Consider the following 21246-nt stretch of genomic DNA (forward strand, 5'->3'; position numbering starts at 1 on the left):
GAAGTATGGAAATTATATCATTGCTGCATACAGATACCAGCTTAACCTCATGACCAGTGATGTAATAATTTCATAAATCGACATCAGTCACCAGTGTAGCAAAATGATAATCCCGATCCCTCTCCCAGAGGTGATAAACGTAACCGCAGGGAATACATAGAGCATACAAGAATTTACACAAGGCCACCATGTGACCAAATGAACCAACATTGTGACTAGCAAGTATTTAACTACAAGAAATGCGTATGACACATTTGTTTTAACACGCTCTGGCCAGATCTGTCGTTGTCTCAACCCTTCGTGCCCCACGTTGGGCGCCAAGAAGGACTGTCGTGGGTCCAGCCCAGCCGGTAACAAAGGACCGCGCAGCCGCTCGCTCACTCCTCCGCCCCCTCCGGTGGGATGGGGAGGAGAATCAGAAAGGAGAAAAGAAAAAAAAAAGAACCAGCACCTCGTGGGTTGAGATAAGGACAGTTTACTGGGACAACACAAAAGGACAAGTTACAACAACAACAACGGTACTAATAAAAGAATATACAAAAAAAAAAAAGAATATACAAAACGAGTGAAGCACAGTGCAACTGCTCCCCACCTGGAACCCGGTGCTCCACCGAAAGCCAAAAACTCCCCCCCAAGCCCATTCCCCATTTATATACTGAGCATGATGTCACATGGCATGGAATAGCTCCTTGGCTAGTTCAGGTCAGCTGTCCTGGCTGTGCCCCCTCCCAGGTTCCTGTGAAAAGTAACTCTATCCCAGCTGAACCCAGGACAACTAATAACAGTAGTCTCTACCACTCAAGAAGAACCTTGAGTCAAAAATGCAATATTCCAATGAATGGAATACCTCCAGCTAGAGGAATTAAATATTTCTTTTGCTTTATTTTCCAACTACAGTTGCTCTAAAGGCAATGGTAGAAGTTAAAGCAATGGTTAACCCATTGGATCGATATCCACATCATTTATACTCTTCTGGTCTTTTTTTACCCTTCAGCAGATGAACAGGGAAAAAGAAGAATAAGGAACAGAAAGAAAAAAGCCCTCAAAGACCTAAAAAGCTGAAAGCTGAGTTTAAGTTCTCTTGTTCTCAATTAAAAATTAAATTTGCAAGATAATAAACCCATAGTTGTTAACTCATCGTAGTTTCAGATTTGGCACAGTCCTCTGAGTACTGTGCACAGCTCAGGAAAGGTCTATATCCTGTTTTTAAAGCACTCACTTGAAACATAGACTAACTAAACAATGTAGGTTCTGTATTCTAGTTTAACATACACCTTCAAAAAAGTTGTGTTATTAGGGAACACATGTTTTCCAGGGCTACAGTGGAAACTACAGCAAGTTACACCAACTGTAACAGATGAAGGCCCCCTAAAAGACTTCTTTTCCAGTGGCTCTTGATTGTTGTGAAGAGCTGCTGCTGAGCACAGGTCTGTACTCTCTGGTCAGAGCTGCAAAGGTCTAACTGACCCCAATGTAGAAACTCAGCTATTCAACTCCTGTAGAAGGTTTCAGGCTAAGGATGTGCAAATAATATGAGCTACCTAGCACCTCCACTGCCAGGTGGGTTCTGGATTATACGTTTAAGTGCATTATAAAGGAATTGCCCTACCCCCACATTCTCAGTAGAAAAAAACCCTAGTTTAGTAGGTGAGATTTGCCAAGCAGTATTGCTGACCCACTTTAAAGCATGCTAGATTTATTGTAGCCTATTTTCACCCCAGCCAGATATTCAGACAAAAGACAGTAATTCACCAACCATATCTTTTTTATAAATCTATTTCTTTTATGAAGTTATATCAGTTGGTGCCATTGCTTGAGACAAGATTTTTATATGTGGCTTAGAAACTTATGTCTGAGCAGGTCATTCTATACTCTCTTTGTAGTCAATGAAGAGAAAAAGACAGAATGCAAGTCCTCTCATCTGTTTTAAACATTTTGGTTTCAGATGTAAAGCATGCACCCTAGAAGGGCTACTGAATATAAATGGAGCGCAAAAAAAAAACCACCAACCGATAGTTAATAGATGTTTGCATTACCTGCATCCAGAGAGCAACAAAGCTGGTGAAGGGTCTAGAGAATGAGTCTTATGAGGCGCGGCTGAAGGAACTGGGGCTGTTTAGTCTGGAGAAAAGGAGGCTGAGGGGACACCTTATCGCTCTTTACAACTACCTGAAAAGAGGTTGTAGCGAGGAGGGTGTCGGTCTCTTCTCCCAAGTCACAAGCAATAGGATGAGAGGAAAAGGCCTCAAGTTGTGCCAAGGGAGGTTTAGGTTGGATATTAGGAAAAATTTCTTCACTGAAAGGGTTATCAAGCATTGGACCAGGCTGCCCAGGGAAGTGGTTGAGCCACCATCCCTGGAGGTATTTAAAAGGCACATAGACATGGTGCCTGGGGACATGATTTATTGGTGGACTTGCCAGTGCTAGGTTAATGGCTAGACTTGATGATCTTAAGGGTCTTTTCCAACCTAAATGATTCTGTGTGTCTACATTTAACCAAATTAATCTCTTCCCTGGAATTTTTCAGACTACACTGCTGAATTTAGTATCATTAGAAGTAGAAACTGCATCTCTTCTTTTAAATGGGTGGATTAAAATTATTTAAAAGTCATGCTCCTCTCAGTTTGGTGTCACTTGAAATGCTGTGTAAAGTTCCCCAAGTAAAAAGAGACTCTCTTAACAGTAAAAATATTCTCAGTCACAGATTGAGCTGGCCCGGTACACTGAAAGCAGGATAGAGATCTTGATAGCTGATTTACAGAAGATTTATTCATCCTAAATGCTTTAAAAAAAAAAAAAAAAAAAAAAAAAAAAAGACTTAAACCAAAAAGCTCATTTCAGGGAAGCAAAATATGAGATAAACACTACACTGAGCCTAAAGGATGTCTGGCTGTCTGTGGATCTGAAAAACTTTTAATTTTACCATGTATTCTCTTCCAGATGTTAAGATTGGTCACCCATGCTGCTGTGATTTTCTAGCTTCTAGCCTTACAAGATTCATTAGCTGTTCATCAACCAAGATGCATATATGACACACTGCAAGAAAGATGGTATTGCTGTTATGATGGCTTTTAAATAACAGGTTCCTGACATTTGATATTTGTTGGATCCCATCTCTTGATCGCTTAGCTTCCTTGTTGTTGAGCAAATAGTCTTTACTCACATTACCCCTTCAAAAAATCCTGCAAGAAATTCTTGACACACCAAACAATTCTTGCACGGCATTTCTTTTCAGTATAAGTATTGCATTTCAGCATTTCAGATATAAATTTTGTATGCAGCAATTTATTGTCTAGCATTCTGTGAATTTGAATTCATAATGCTTTGGTAAAATTCTTAAATTTTCAGTTAAACTTTTCTTCACAAGGCTCTGTTTGCCTGGTCCGCTTAGCTGTCCACCTCCTCCTATTATTAATTTATCTACATGTACTTGTCCCAGTGGCAACAATGATGTTGCTTAGCTGGTGCTATTTTTAATCATCAAAACACTTTGCAAACATTGTCTTTAGAAACTGCATGGGTAAGATTTTGGAGTACCCCTAGTGCCTTTCACTACAGAAATACTGAGGAAAGTAGATGGCATAAAGCTTCTGCATGAGCAAAAGGTTTTGATTAGAACTCGCATCTCTCTATATTCAGACTGTGTTTGAACCTCTTCTTTCCTTGCCAAGCTCTGCTTTGGTGATGTAAGCCAGATGCAATAACAATCCTTTTCTGAAGTATTTTTACATTATGTAGCTTTTGGTGTAGAATTAGGCTGTTTCATTTTTGTGTGTCTCGTCAAGGGGAGAACATCATCTGCCCTTCCCTCCATCCTCCCCTGCATCCCCCATCCCACAACCTTTTCAGCATCCCTCACAGTTCGATACTCCTTGAGAAAGTAGAGATTTGTGTATGGTCTCTGCAAGCCTATCAGATGTAGACTTTTGGGAGGTGTGGATTGCAATTTTTTTTAATTTGTCACTATTGGGGAACAGAATAGTGGCTTTTGTTTTGTTAGAAATAGTTTAAACATTGCAAATAATTTCAAGTTTTTGCAATTAAATGTATTTTGTTTGATTGTGCCATTTGTACATTTAGCTCCTTCTTCCTCATAACTAAAAGATTATCTGATGAATAAATATCCTAGTTATAGACAGGATATCAGAGTAAGGTGTGGAATATTTTACTACAAAGCTATAGTAAAACTTTGAGATCATCCACTAGTATGGCAACTTGAAGTAGTTCTTGTAACAAGTGTCTTGTTTTTGAAAGTATCTACTCAAAACAAATATCAGGGATCAAATGATGTCTATTTAATAAGAATCCATTCACCTTATTTTATAGTATTTCTACTATATTCAAAATCATATTTCTGTTCACTTTTACACATATTAAATATATAAAAGTCTTTTAAGTCTGAGTACTTGTGTCCAACTTCAATTACCTTAGTTCTGCTTATTTTGTTTTATTTATAACTTTAATCCAAAATAGTGGATATGTCAACCAAAACCATGTCAGGGCTTGCCAAGCTGTTGTAGCCCAGATCACCAACGTGCATGAATCACGCTGTTAGCATTTCATATTCTGGGTCATGTTTTTAGGCTTTAAATGTGGCTCAGGAAAGTTTGGAGGTTTTATTTAATCAACGAAAGAGATTTATGCTTTTCTTCCCCCCAGATATGATCTAGCAGAATGCTGCCCAATATGACTGGAGCTCTTGGGTATCTATGCTGATAGGCAATAACATGTTCTCATGATGAAAACAAGAAGGCATTTTACAGTATAGGAAATGGAGTTGTATAATTAGGGATCCATAATGAGAATTCTTACTATTTCCATGGAGATTATGTACTGGAGATGGCTAAAAGGAGGAAAATCAGGATGCACTGGTCAATCAGTGTATGACTGTGAACTGTTAGTGTGATGCAGGCGTGGAAAAAGCTAATGACATTTTAAGATGCTTTAGGCAAGATAGTTTTGGAAGAGAAGACTGTCCTTTTGATAGGCTTCACTGAGACACTATTTGGACCACTTTTCTGGTCATTTACATTCTGAAAAGAATTTATGTAGGCTAGAAAGGGTACAGAAGAAGAACAGAACGATGATTAAAGGAATGGATTATTCAGCATATTCAGCAAAGAAGTTACAAGAGCTTGGACAATTTTTCCTTGCCAAACAAAGTTGAGAGGGGGCAAATAGGAAGGTAAGAGAAGATCAGTTTCAAAAATATCAGCAAAAGTTCAATACAAACTGGTAGTGAATCAACTGAAACTGGAAGTTGGGGGGGGGGGGGGGGCAGGGGAAGTGCTTTCATGCTTATCAGCATAAAACTCTGGATCAACCTTCCAGACAAAGCAGCTGGGACAAGGAACTCACACTGCTTTAAAACAGAGTTCAATCACTTTATGCAGGAATACCTAAGATTTGCTGCAGACAAAAAACCAAGTCTATGCTACAGGTCTTTAAATTGCTGGTGCAGAGGTACAGCCAAAAAATTTACTTGCATGACACCTATACTGTATTAAACCTCTGCATCAGAATTTCTTTTGGTTACCTGCCAATAGCAAGAAAGTTCTTTTTGCCTATGACACACCATTTGTTTTCAGAGGTTTTCTTCTCCTTCCTCTGAATCCTGTCAGATTAAGTCTAGAGTGTTTTTCAGCATTCAGCTTTATTGCCCCAAAGTTGGCCCCATCGATTGGCTGCAGCTAGAGACAGGCTGCAAGTAACATGTGCCAGCCTGCCTGCCAACTTTCAATCCCCAGGACCAGGGCACCAGCTCCTCTCCACTTCCCTCAGGCTAAGCCAAACCAACTCAGCCCCAGCTAAGAAAAGCAAAAAGATGAGCCAAAAATCAAAAAGCAGTCCCTTAACTTTAACATGAGATACAATTTTTTGGACCTCTGGACGTTTCTCACATCATATTACCTACTACTGCAATACTTAAGGCATTTGCAATACTCTTATTTGTCCATGGCTTCTGTCATTTTACCACATATAGCCTGCGTTTGTAATAGCATTATCAAGCAATTTGTTCCTGGACTGCTTGCAAACATGCAAAGTAGACATTTTGCAGACCTTCCAAATCAGACACCTGTGGTCAAACTGCCTGTGCATGCGGGACGCTGGTGTAAGCCTTCAAAACCATTAAGAGCACTTAAAAGAAATTTAATTCTGTTAAATAATTGTAGATGTGGAACATATGTTTATGGAAGTGCTCTGAAACAGCAGTTGAGTTCTTCTGAAGTTGTTAGTATTTACTTTAGGCAGAAGCATTTTTCAAGCTCTGCTTCAAATAATTGGCAGGAAGCCCTGTAAAACTTACTCTGAGAACTGGATTGCTAAAACACCCAAATCAATTTCCTAATACTCTTTCAGCCCAGACTCTAATTTTAACACCTCCCCCTTGACCAGCAGCTCTGGCTGACAATAGTTAACTCCAGAGATTTGCGTCTATCTGCATACGACAATATATTCAAATACTGACTGTACAGAAAGCCCAGAGTGTTTCTTCCTCTCCACTAGAAGGCTGCTTGCTGGCCTCAGCCTCTCCCCTGCTTCATTTTAGAAACTTCCCCTTCCCTAGGTGGCCTCCAAAACCACCTGGCCCCACCCAGTTCCCTGACCTCCCCTCCCAGCCCATTCCATCACCTTTCTCTGCCCTTGCCCACCATAAACAGGGACCACATTGATTCAGCTGGGCTGATCTACCCATCGTGCTCCTTACCTGAGCCAACCACACAGGGCAGGAGGGAAGGCATTCAGCATCCTGTTTTATGGTGCTATTAATCATTGGAATTGTTTTTACTGAACAAAACATGCTGCAAAATCAGTAGGCAGTAATCCTGACTATTATCATTTGTTTCATCTGCAGTGACAAGGCAGTATGACCTAACTGCAGCTCTCCTGTAGTTCAGTTATTGTAGATAACACAGCTGTCATTTTCAAGAGTGGTCTTGGTGGTTTGGACATGCTGCTGACAAAAATAACATGGGAATTGTGAGTTCAGTGTCATAGCCAGCTTTAATGATTAATTCATTCCTCTGGTTTTGTTTAGTAAGATCTAAGATCTCTGCTTTTAATTTTATGTAATCACAATACTTGCTGGAAGAGAAGAGGAATCTTGGGGATGTATGCAGGAGGATTCCTTCTCAAAACAGGAGCGGACCAAAAATGAAACCACCCTGCCATATAAATGCAGGAGTGAATTCTACATAAGAGCAGAATTAGTATGCTGATTGAAAGCAAACTGAGGGGGAGGGGGAGGGAAGCTATATCCCTTATTTAATAATAGTTTTTCATTACAGTTTTCAAAAATGTGGTCTCCTCTAACCATGCATTACTTCTGAAATGGTCTAAAACATGTGGTGGAAGTTCCAGGTGTGGGAGTTGCAATATAAGCTATCAAGGAAAACAATATATAGATAGATACATACAAATCAAAATAGAAGAAGATGATCTATTTAATCATTTACATAGGGCTGCAGTACATTATGATTTCTAGCAAATACCAATCCCTGTAACACCAGTTTTCCTCATAGAATAGTATTTTTAGAGGCAATCATAGACCAATTAGTATTAATTAAGATCGTAAAAGATGAAGTATCATACAGGAAACAACTCTCAAGGGTGAGAAATGGTGTAACATCAGGTCTATAAAGCATCTGCCTGCTTAATGGGTTGAATCATGTCTAAGCACCTCAAAACCACCCTGCTAGGTAGGAAGCTAGCAGGATCCACACATGTAGTCTCTTGTATCCTGCAGATACACTCAACCTGGGGTTCTTTCATACTTCCTAAGAGTGTGGCAATGAAGCCCAAAACACTGGCTTTAAACAAGCCACTGTAAGGATTTGGATCATGTCACCCAATGGATCTCCTCTTTCCATATGTTGTTGTTCACTTTTGACTTCAAGATCACAAAATGTTTTCAAGCTAGGGAATCTGAGGGAAGTTGTGAGCTAGGTATACCTAGTGATGGGCCCTTCAGCTCTGAATTTTTCTTTCCCCTTTTAACAGCCACATCCTGGAGATCAGCATTGTCCCTGCACACTGCAAGTGTGTTCTTGGTGCACTGTCATCAGAAAAAAAAAGAAAAAAAAAAAGAGGAATTTGAAAAATGAGAATGAAATATATACAGATGATAATTGATGGTAACAGTAGGGAAGGAGATTAAGCAGGATCTTTGTTAGGGGAATTCAAGCCACCAGCAGCCCTGGAGCTAACATCCAGCAAGTAAAAAAGAAGTGACAACAAATGTTACAGCTCTGAGCCCAGCCAGCCAAACCCCTTGAAGCAAGAGGTTGCAGAGCGTGCTGATGCACTCAGTGTCCTGACAGTGAGTCTAACCCTTCTCTGGATAGAAAGGCAGATCAGGGAGGGGAGAGCAAGGTACAGGAGATAGTCAGTTCTCATATATACATATTTTGGAATGGGGTGAGAAGATGAATCAGTTTATTTGAAGAGTGAGATTATTAAGGAGGTTTGAACAGCATGTGCAGGAAAAAATCTGATTATGCAAAATGGAGGAAAAAAAAAAGAGGAATTAAAAAGATTCCAGTGTCAAAAACACTAATTTGTTGGAAGAAGAACATCAGCCAGCAGGTTGGACTGCATACTGAGTGGAAAGCAATGAGGAAGAAGAGAGGGAAGAATAATAAGAACAAAAAGCAGCAGCAGCTAATGGGATAAGTTTCTGTGAAAACGAGCCTAAAGATTCGGAGATGTATATGCAAAAGTCCCTGCCATGTAGAGGTCTAAATGTGTGTAGGAGGAGGGAGGGGGGGTCACGCAGGCAAAACCTGACATCAAATATTGATTCCGTCTATTGTCCAAACTTTTTGAAACCCCATCCTAAAAAAAGCATGTTTTTACAGAGACAGTTTTATAGTAATTTCTTCTCTTCAAACCCTGAACCCTACAAAGAAATTCACAAAGAAAGTTTTTAAAATCATGATAGAAGTAAACACTCATATCATTAAAAGGTGATTGTTAAAACAGATGTCACTTTAGTTTCTTTTCACTTGCCAAATTCAAGAAACAGTGTGAAACAGAATATAAAATGCTAGAGAAAGAGCTCTTTGCTAAAAGGTCATTTAAACCAGGAACTTCTTTGAAGATGTAAAGCCACTTCAGTATTATTTAGTCCCAGTCACTCAGCAGGGTGTCAGCAGTGAGGGACCTATTCTGTTAACAGATAGCCCTCCAGACTATGCCAATACCTGAAACATTGAAAAACACCTATTTATGCTTTTATATTTTACAATGATCACAAAGAAAGGCCTTCCCTGGTTTCTAGGTCTTAAGCAACAAAATTCATCCAGTTTTGTAAGGAGATCTCTCCTGCAGATGCTCTAGTGAGCCTGCAGAGCAGAGTAACAAATGCTGGGCCTTTACTCACAGCCATGTAATCCTGTTGACTCCTGAAGAGAAAGTGACACATACAATGGAGATCAAAAAGTACTTAAAGGCAGAGGCCCATATCCCTAGAGACAAATGAACAGCAGAAGAAATGTTCTGAGGCATGAAACAGCCAAAAGTACAACTACAGAAACTAGGTAAAGCTAAAGTCTGGCAGAGTTTGGGTTTTGGCATTAATGAAGAAGTTACATAGTCAAAAGAAATCTTGTTAAACACCTGTTCTTTGTGTTTCCTGCTGTTGCATCCAAATGTTATTTAAATTCTGTTCTTTCCTTAATTAGTTTTCAAGTTGCAACATCATGTCAGCCGCACAGTCAGTATCTTGCTTCTCCTTTTGTTCAAGCCAGAAGCAACTCTGCTTTTATTGAGAGCTGGCTACTCTTGGTGCTTCAATCCTTCACTTACATACAAATAAATGTATAGATATAGATATATACATATAATAGCCTTTTACACATTTTCTTCATGATCGATAGTAGCTGGACACTTCTTTAACAGATTATTCCTGTTCTTGTAAATGAGGACCAATATCCAGAGATTTGAGGACACACAATATGAAATTATTTACTTAAAATGCTCAGAACAAAAGCCCCTTCAAAAAAAAAAAGAAAGTCAACTGTGTCTTGTCTTCTGCTAAAAAGCATGGGAGAAAATGAGACTGCAGTGATCTCAAGATGTTAAAGGTGGCCAGGTCACTTAAGCAGGTATCAGATCATTTACTGTAAGCATAACGGAAAGCCTGTAGTGTGCTCAGTTTTTGAGAGGGCATGCTTTAAGTCAGGGTGTACCCTGGAGACAGGAAGGAGAACAGAAATGAAAAGAGAAGCCCTAAGAAACTACATCTGGCTTTTGTCTCTTCCCTCACACTTTTCTCCCTCACTGTTCTTTCTTCCACTCATTTTTTCTCTCCCCACTCCTAGCAGCCTCCCTTGAAAACTCTGCTCTTACTGACAGCATCCAGCATTCAACCCTGCTTGCAGCTACCCTCCTCCCAATCCTTCCTGCATTGCTGGAGCCAGCTGCTCTATTTTATTATGAAGCCTTTCCTTAACCTGCCATGCAAGCCTGTTAGGAGGCAAAAATAAACACAATTATTGAAATCCTGTTGCCAAGCTCCTTAGCTGCAATCCTTCCCTGAAGTGTGGCCTAAATCAGAGTGCAGTGACATCTTCCTCCTGCAAAAGCACCCATATGCCAGTAGGTTTTGTCAGCAGAAGTCCTAAAGGTCCTGCAGCAGCCAGCAGTAAACCTAAATCTTCAGATCAGCATCAGCTATAGACATTCACTAAGTTGGCATTACAAGCTATATGCTCAGATTCCAAGTCTGCCAGTGCCGGAGCCCCGTAAATCCCGCTTGGCTGGCACAGCAGTGCAGAGTCACAATTTGCAGGGAGTCACTGTCCTCCCTCCTATTTCCCATGCAACAGCCAGAGCAGTAAATGTCACTCTCCCCATCCCACACTTCTCCCTGCCCCACCACTATACTTCCCTCTGCCTCCCTCTCCCATGTCTCAGCCAGACCTGACCCTCATCCTTGGGTCAAGGATTTCGACTTTGTCTCCGCCACTGACAAACCTTGAGCATATTCTCTCTCAGGTGTTACTGTCTGCAGTACTAACCAAGGCACTAACCAATGCAGAGACCTTTCCCACAGCATAAACCCTCCTGGGCACTAGCCTTCATCTATCCCTGTGGGTCCTGTGGTATTTAGGAATGAACCTACTTCCTCGAACTCTTTAGGCACAAATCATAAACCCAATACTAGCATTAAGCACATCCTCAGCAATACACATAGCAGTCCATGGCTAGTTATAAGCCATTTGTCTCATCTTCACCCTTCCTTATCCAAACTCTTCTTGTCCTGCAGAATCCTCTGTAACCTGAAGGTTATGGTTAAGCTGAGGGTGAGCAGCATCCCTCTGGCCAGCACTCTTCCACCGCTGCATCGCCCTGCTCTCTTTCCTGTGCCTCTTGCTGTGGTGAAGTAGCTTGAGAACAACAAGCCCAGGAAGGTAGGGGAGGATCCTGGCTCACCTCACTCTTTCATAGGCAAATAAGGCCTGCCACCGGCACATTTTGGCTGGTCTGCTTTGCCTTACAATCCCCACAAGCAGATCAGATGCTGTCAGAGATGGAGATGACAGCACTTGCTAGGAGCAGTCCCAGAGCAGTCCCAGTCCTCACAGGAACCACCCTGGGGCCAGTGTCAGACCTCCTTTGCATCGCATGAGGCAAGATACAGGGACACCAACTATCAGGTCGCACATTTCTGAAAACACACAGCCAGGTGTCCAAGCCTTGACAGGTGCCATGCTGGCTAAAAGAGGCTTCAAACAAGGACCCGTCTTAAAACCCTAGGATCATTCCTGTTTAAATTTCCTTGCTTAGGGGATTTGCTATTGTAAGACTGTTATTTTCCTCCTGACTAGCCGGGCTTGCAGTCCTTCCTTAACTCTCCAGTCAGGATAATGTGGCATTTGGTTAGTCTGGCTTAAGTAGTACCAATATTGGAACTATTTTAAGGCTCCAATATTGGAAACTATTTTAAGAGGTGGAGGGAAGGTGTTCAAGAGAGGGAAGCATTACTCGTGATTGACAAATAAGCAGTTGTGTCTTCAGAAGCCAAGTGGGAAGGTATGAGCCTGAGATTTAAGAGAGGAAAATAATGAGATTAAATACTTCTTTGCCTTTTCATTATACATCCAGTTTTCTTAACGGTGTTTTTTCTCTGTAGGAATCTGAATATGAAACTGTGAGATGTTCTGCATATTGCCCTTTTACAGCTTTTATCTGAAATCTTGCAGCGTCAAGTTTTGGCTTCAAATTCTTGAACAGTCTATAAACAATAGTGGAAAATCTATGGTGGAGTGAGTGCAATAGAATTCTCATAAAAAATATAAAAGAAAATATTCTTTTACTCCCAAACAAAATGCTCTATGGGCACTTACATATTTTCAGTATAAAATTGATTTAGCTAATCTTCTACACTAGCACTGTACTTAAAATCAATTGCATTTTTTCCATTTTAAAATGTTCAGATTTTGAAGAATGATTTTCCTGCTACCTGTACATTCCTGCTATCTGTAATGTAAAGGGATGCTAATGACAATGAAAAATTTATTTTTCATGGGCTGGAAAGGAGTGGAAATCCCATTTCAATTATGGTTAATTATGGTAGCTTTGCTACCTCTATCCCCTCCACTGAAAATGCATGCCTCATTCAAGCCTCTTGTCCTTCTTTGACCTCTCCTTGCTTACCTAATGTTTTATTCATTAGTAAGATGTGGCAGGAAATGTCATGTCATTAGTGTTGTATTCATGTACTTTGAAGACCATCTACCACTTTGTGACAGATTGTGTGGATTCTTCCATTAACAAATCAACAGATTTACTCATTTCTTTAAAAAAATATTTAAACCTATTGTTACTACTTTTAGCATGTAGCTTCTTCAAGGCAGATATTTAAATATTAATAAGTTTTAGGTCCTAAAAGTTTCTAACAAGGTGAAAGTACTTCTGCAGGTCTTGTAGTCTGATCAGTATCTCCCTCCCTCTCCTCCCTTTTCTTATTGTTAGATGCTCAGTTTCTCAGATGTGTTATACATGGTAAATTGATGAGATATGTCTTGAAATTCCCAACTTTTCTGTAATATACATCTGCTCCAGAGAACTGGCAAGCCTAAGAAGTTCAGCTGCAAATGCGTCAGCCTGAACCTAAGAAGTACAGATTGAAGGCAGTGACTCACTAGTTCACGATGGAGTAGCTTTGTGCAGTCAACTTTTTCCTACATTAAACAGCTCTGGGAGAAAAAGTTGGGGGCGGGTCTGGGAGCTGGTTTGGGGGTTTTTTTGCTTATGTGTAGACTTCCATTCCATCTTAGCCTCTGGTTTTGTATAAAATGAAGTAAACTTAGCTTTCTACACAGTGGGGAAAATCTTCAGAAAAGACATTTAATAAACTCATTGTTCTACCATCCATTTTTTCTTGGAATTTGCCATGATAGGCTCGAGTGTGCACAGATGGCCCCACCTACTCTAAGAAGGAAAAAAGAAAATTCTCTAGAGAGACTGATCTGATGAATGTGTGTGTGTGTGTGTGTGTGTGTGCACTTTTGTTTAAGCAGGGAGAAACTGGACGAGGTGCAAGTGACCATCCTTAACATTAAAAAGTTATCTGGTTTCTGATCCATAGTGAAAGAGAGCATTGGAAAATTTCAAATCTTTCCACTGAGATTAGACAACAGATAGTGCAGCTATCTCAGCTGTCACAGGTGAGGGGGCCCACAGCAACTGGAGCAAATGAGAAATAACATAGTTTTTACTCATAGCAAAAGGCTAACCACTAAGAATTTGCAGCCTGTAGCTGGAGGCTGGGGTGCTGGGGTTGAATGTTTTTGTCTGAGAATAAATAAGAGCAGCAACAGTCTGTGACTTACACTGGAATATAGTAATTAGCATGCCGGATCAGATTTGTACCTCATCTTTAATCAAAAACAGGCAGAACACTGAGGTGGCCAGGCCGGGTTGGAGAAGGATAAGGAAGAGGAGGGCATTTTATATATTTGGCACTAGACATTGAACTGCATGTTTTTTGAGCTCTAACACATCATTTTTTAAACTAAACCATATTGCGAAGCATAGGCACTTTTAATGGATAGAAAGATGTGGCTTAGTACGCAATTAGGTGAAAGACCTTGGAAGGGTTGTCCATGAATATTTTTTAATTCAGGCAAAATCCAGACATCTTTACCTAAATCTGTACTCTCTCTATCTGATAAAATTTATATCCTCAATGTAAAAGAAACCTGGCTATTTCTCACTTCACTGTCTTTTAGAGAGAAACGCAATTACTTTTGTGCAGCTTTCAGGTACAAAGCAAAAATAACCAATGCACAGTATTTTCAAAATTCCCTGATTTCAGTAGCATTAAAAATTAATTTCTTCATAAAAGAAGTCCTACTTTTTCCTTATCTAATTACAAAGGTCTCTACAATGTTCTCAAATACATTCAACAAGAAAACGCCCTTTGTGCAGAAAGCTAAAAAGTGATTTATCACTGCATATAAAAACAATGTGCTTGAGATATAAGCTCAGGCAGGCTGCTGGCTAATTTTTCTAAACTGATGCAGCTTTTGGGTATGGCTTCAGACTGGAGTCCTGAAACAAAATGTAATTTAGCAGAATGGAGAGCAATTATTTCACTGCATATCACCATTAAATAAATCTGTTTCAACAGGTAGTTCTGAAAGTGACATCCTTAGCAGCTCTATTCATCAGGGACCCACAAACACCAGTCAATTTTCAAAATATTGAGTAGAAGTTGAGATTCTTAGGTTGCCCAAATCATATCTTCCTTTTACAATGGTACTTACCCTTACAAATATCCATTTTCTGTTAAGCTGTATGAGTTGTGGAGGTGATTCTTTCTGTTACATTCTTACAACTTTGAGGAAACTCTGGTAAGAAACTGCTTTGGCTGAGGAGGAGCTTTCGCTCCGGACGCATCCTGCTCATGTACTCCTCCCTGCACCTCCCTGGCAGCAGCTCTCAACGTTTGCTCCAATGCAACCCAGCATTGCTGAAAAACAAATCAAACAATGATGGAAATAGTCCACGCCCGGGCTGGCTGAAGCCATTTGTCTTCAAAAAATACTTACAAAGAAAGCAATCCAAACTAGTGAAAGATAATAGAAATGCTTCCCAAGACTATTTATGCTAGATCTACAGGCTGTTTGTTTGCCTTCTCTGGAAGAAAAATATAATCAGTATCCTGGGTATATCCATCACCATTTCTATGACCCTCACAGGAATTTTTCCCCAAAAGCTATTTGGACAGCAGCACCTGCATCAGGAAGAAAGGAGTTAAATAATCTGAGCAGGTTTCTATAAGCCGCTGTGCTATCCAGTACTCCAAAATCTGATAGTAAAGGTGAACCAACAGAAAAGTTGTCTGTCTCCCCACCAGTTGCCAAACCACTGATAAAGTTTACAGCAAGATTTCCTTTCTTTTTCCAATAACTTTGTTTATATTAAGCCCTGCCTCACCAACAGCTATATATAAAAACAGTCATCCTTTCAGGAAAGTTTGACGTATGTGATTGTTTTGGTAAAAAAGTATTATATAGGACTAAAATGCTGCCTGCTTTAAAGATATGCCCTTTTGATATGTAAGATATTGCTCTGTGAGAGATTCAACATACTTAATCACCTGTTATACCAGTCAAGAAACAGCATATAAATTTTAAAATCCTAGGCCGTGTCCTCTGTCTGTTAATCCCTGAGCTTCCTCACTAGAAGTGCTCTTGATTGAGTGATTAAATGACAAAGATCCCATTTTAGTAACACAGCTTTCACAAACTGATACTGGTGTACATTATGAATTCAGATGACCAAGAAACAGCACGTTACATCAACAAGTCTATTTAACACAACTGAAACTGTTATTTTCCTTTAATTTTGAGGAGACTAAGCCATTTAATTCTTTCCTCTACTAAATCACAGGTTGTCTTCCAAATGACTGACTTCTTAGAAAAGAAAAGTTCTCATACCCCAAAATGAAAGCCCAAAATTTGGCATGGGAGGGAAAGAGATGTGGAACTCTGGTTACAACTTTGTTGATTGGTTAGACAAGGAGGTAATTTTACTGCATATTTTCTTATCTTTATTAATTGAAAAACATCCTTTCTCCTTGAAAATGAAGTTCAAGCTCTTTTTCAGTCTTAATCAAGAAATTGTCCTTTTCAGTTTCCTGATCTGTCAAGATTTGACAGATAAGTTCTGAAAATTGCAACAAAACTGTGTGATTTTCACTAGCTATCTGAAGATAAATTCCCTCTGGCTCAGTTTTGCCATTTTTTGAAACTGCTGAGCTACTTTTTTGTCTTGTTGCAAGGCCTGAAGAAAGTAGGTTGTGAAAGAAAAGAATCTTTTTTAAAAGCAGATGAAGGGGCATTTATGTTAAATTCTTTCCTTTACTTAAGCAATTTCTGAGGAACAATCCATACAGAGAAGTACAGAGCAACTCTGACTACTTAGCTTTGCTTATTTTGTCTTATCTGCCTAGCCTTCAACCCATCAAAGAATGTTAGGGCTAACATGAAGTGTCCTTCCCAGTAGTCCATGACCTCACATGGGAGTTTTTAGGTTCTTTATGATATAACATTTATCTTCATGAGAGAAAGTTCTCTCAGTCATGGTTAATCAATGCCTAGAACCCTAAATTGTTATAAACGTATATCCATTATTTTGATTTGTGTTTCATAATTGACTTGTCCTGAAGCAAAAGAGGGGGAAATACATGCTGACATAATTTTGTTCAATTGCTACTTAAGTTATGTAATTCCTTAAGCTTATTAGTCAAATTGCTACCCGTTGTTGACATGAAGTAACGGTAATATTTGCAGATGGTTAGGGCTTGTGTATAATTTCCACACTCACAGGAAGCCCTTGTATGGTATATGTGATGATACAATGACAGTAGTCAGAAGTTTACAGTCTAACAGACACAACAAAAAAATTGCAGAGGAGGAAGATACAATCCCGCAACTGAAATCTGGCATTTTTTTGAGTTTAGAAGTGATTCCTGTTTGCAACTGCCCCTTCTCTTGTGCTTTCATGAACCAACTAATTTTGTGTAGTCCTCATGGTCGAAATAGCTCTTTAGGAACAATGTACAATACAGAAATCAGTCTTTTAGCAGAAAAGTTAGTCTTCCATCATGCTCAACAAAAAGCAATTTTCCCTTGCTATAAGATGAGGACAGATGTGGAAGCCAGGGTAACTTCCTGAAGCAGCAGAGGTAGAAGCAAAGCATCCACGCAGTCTGAATCACGACAGGTTGGGCAGCCTCATCTTTCTGCTGCTCCTGCCCGTCCCTGCATTAAATCCTCATCTGCAATTAGTGATGACATGTTCTAATCCTCTTCATACAAGCTATCAGAGGATTGTAACTTCATATGGGAAATATCAGGGGAAGAAAAGCTCAGAACAAAAATCCTTTTTTACAAAAGCATTCAATAACAAAGAAAGAAAAACTAAAAATAAAGAGCAGACAGACTGCATAGGAAGGTTTGTTTAGAACTAAATAACTTCAGAAAAACAGCTTGGCTTTCAATTTATTGCTGTTCCTTTGTGGGATTGACATCTTGTTTGAGGGTGCAATTTATGCTTGCAAAATTAATTTCATACAGAAGTAGTCATACTTGTGAGTAAATGTTATGCTCTTCAGGTAATAAAAGAAATAATGATAATAATCAGATTTGTTTCTAGAATTGAATGGCAGCTTAAAAATTGTCAACAAAAGTTAGTCACAAAGAAGATCATCCTACATATTTAACCCTTCACATACTGTTAATTTTCATTTTTGCTGCCACCTTCTTCACCATCAGATGGCAAAGATTTCTTTTCATTTCATGGAAATGAATATTTGAAAGGAATCATTTATTTATACACAGATGATATCATGTAATGCTGCATCCTCAGCTTCAAGGTCAGATATATTTATTGTGCTCAGATAAATTACCTATTATTATTATTATTATGCCTATCCAGTGTAAATAGATTTTTAGCATAATTCTTTTTCTTTCATTTGCAGCAGGGAGTTTTTGACGTTTGAACATAGGCTCTTCCTTCCTATTATTTTATGCATTTGCCCTCTGGTCATTTTCAACCCCTGCAGTCAGAATAATGAATTCCTCTTTATTGCACTGTCAGAGTGCTGTTATTATCGTGGAATTTTTCTTCTCCTGGAAGGCTGTTTTGTAAGTTATTTTTGAAAAGCTATACTACATATGTGTTTGGGATTTATAGGACTGTAGTGATCCATCACCTTCTTGCACATCCGATGCAGCCACTGTAAACTCAAAGAAAAAGAGGATTCTCATCCAACAATGGACATCAAGCCATTCTGGGAAGTATTATCTACTTCTAACTCCTTGCCCCTTTTATGCAGGAAACACAAACTCCGCTCAAGATCACAGATAGATTTCTGTTTGCCTTTGCAGTAAGGCTGTCATTTTCTTTATGCCACCTCCAGTTACTGCTGGCTTTTGAGAAGACAAAAATTTGTGTGTGATTCTGAACCTAGGTCTTCTGCATGATAGCAAATGGTGCTGCTAGTTGAGCTTTTAAAACAGCTGTCAGATTCATGTAAAGCTGTTTTTTTCCCATAATTATCTTAGCACAAGATACCATTTTAAAAGTCTTATTTAGCATCCTCCACACAGTAAGAAAGTCACTTTTAGTCTTGTCATGGAATTATTGCAGATGCTATTTTTAATCACAAAAAAAGCTTGCCTCCGTATTCCACACATTTCACAAGACTCTTTCCATTGCTTTTCACAAGACCAAAGCCCTCATAATATCACTGTCTTTGCTAGGAAAGGAGGGCTGGAATTTATAGTTCTGCTTTTTGGTTACTGGCAGACTTCAACCTGACATAATAAATATTCAGACTTGAAGCAGGAGAACCATGAGGCTTGCAAAGCGATGGAAGCAATAAATGTACTTCAGAGGTGGAGGCAGGTCCAGAATTACTTCTGCTGGACTACTTTCCTAAAGGTAGTTACTGCCACACATAAACTGAGATTACTGGGATTTTGAGCAGATGTGAAATGATTTTATATTGGGTAAAACCAGGTTCATTTATGTTTAGAAATATTAAGTCCTCATATGTACAAGACAACCCTGTTCATCTGGCTTCTGTTTATTAAACAAAATGGTGAGTTCATAGGATTTCAGGCAATTTCCTAATTTTTCCCTTTACCTGAGGGTGTTCTGCCATAACAAAAATTACCCTGGTTGTAAATTGCATATCAATGGTTCCCAAAAATCCTTATTTCTGCAGTTCTGTAATGTCGTCTTCTCCATTCTCAGTTCATAGGAATCACTATTCTATAAACAGCCTCAGTTACTGATTGAACATTACCTATTTTTTTCAGATGTTCCTAGAAAGCTAAAAGAAAGCATAATTCCACATGAACTTTACCTGCTGGGTATGTAAGATTCTCCTTGGAGATGTCTGTTCTGTTCCTGTGCTGAACCTCTAGGTCCAGGGTACTTACATTTTAATTAAGCTGAAAATGATGGCAGGTAAAACAGCTACATCCATACTGCTGTATCCTCAACAAGGACTCCCACATCCATCCTCCCTTCCCATCCAGACAAGGTCTTCACAGGAGCTTGTGGGCAACTTGCAAATATGCCTGCACAGGAATGCCTGGCAGCACTCCAAGCTAGATAACAAGGTGCAAATAGTGATCTAAGCACCCAGGTGGCCTCCAGATCCCCTTCAGAGGACACTCCCCATTTGGACAAGAATTAAGTCATTGGATGACATGCCAACAGTGAAATTCTTGACTATGTAAGCACACACCTTTCAAAAATATTCTTTTTTGCATTAGAGGACCAGGAGAGAAAAAGGGAGTGCAATTAGGAAGGGCCTGAGTGCAGAGCCAGGTGCTTGCAAACACAGTTGAGATGAGGATGAAAAGGTGAAGATGCAGAAGCTGGAAGGAAAAGAGGATGGGAAAAGGATAGACCGTAGGGGGAAGGCATGTACAAAAAGGACCTCGAGTCTGTCAAGAAACGGAGCCTTCTTATTTGTCTAGAGAAGCCAAACAAAATCTCTGAGGTGTGTAGGTGCTACCTAGACATTCCAGTACATATAATTTCTTACCTTGGGATGAAACATTCCATACAAGATCTCAAAAAGGAACAAAAGCCAGCTTCCCCTGCCTCCACCCCTTCAGATGGAAATCCTTCTGAGTATTTTAAGTTCACCCTAAAATTAGCCTGACTCTCGTGCACTCTTGTATTTTCATACAGAACAGTTTTGCCATGTTTGATGGAGTGTGTTGAGAGAAAAGGATGCAGACAATGGTTACGCTAACAACTTCCAAGCAAACCCAGACAAAAGGGCTACTCTGCCTTGATCAGTTGCTGCTGATCATCCATTGAATGCTTAACGAGGTAGAGCTAAGTACATCATTATGTCCTGAGCACTGCATGTTCCCGTAGAAGGTCATGCTGCCCATTCTACCTTCTGTCCTTCCTGGCCTTGCCTACAGATAGAGAAATCTGCATTGCCGAGGAGAGCAGGGCAAGAGAGACCATGGGCACTCATTTTACTATTTAAACTCTATTATTACTGCCAATAAGTTACATTTTGAAGCTTAGTGCTCTGTACTGAGCAGGAGACTAATTTCTGAAAAATGCAAGTCTTACGTCTACCAGCGGCATGGGGACAAAAGTACTAAGAGCTTTTACTTCTCCATGTTTTTTCAACACATACAGGACTGATGTTATAATTCATGATTTGCTGGGTGCCTCCCTAGCAGGGAGGCTATTGCCCTTCCTTTAGCAATAATGAAACCTGGACTTCCAAAAGTTGCACTGACAACCTCATGAAACCACATCAATGACTATCCCAGCCTAGGCCATAGGCCATAATATCAAGTAGATAGTACAACAAATAGGTCTGTAACCACCCTCAAAACCTGCCCCAGAGTACTTTGAGCTGCAAGAACTGATCTGGCACCAAGTCACAGTCAAACGTTAGTAGAATTATATTCTAGATAAATTACCATGTTATTTGATAATGTGTGAAAAATTACTAGGTTTTATCCTTTTTTCCAGGAAATCAATGATCGTTCCTTATTTCTTTTGTCACTCTGTCTTCTTTTTCTTCATTTTTCTTACTGATTGCTCTTCTGCTTTGAAACAAGAACTGCTTTTGATATCTGATTTTCTACATTTTAAGCATATTAGCCATTTAAAGTTTTTATATTTAAAATTAAATTAGTCTATTCTTGGTAGAATCCTCTATTTCTGCTTCTCACAGTGCAG

The sequence above is a fragment of the Buteo buteo genome, chromosome 8 (genome assembly GCF_964188355.1).
Source record: "Buteo buteo chromosome 8, bButBut1.hap1.1, whole genome shotgun sequence".
Taxonomy (NCBI): Eukaryota; Metazoa; Chordata; class Aves; order Accipitriformes; family Accipitridae; genus Buteo; species Buteo buteo.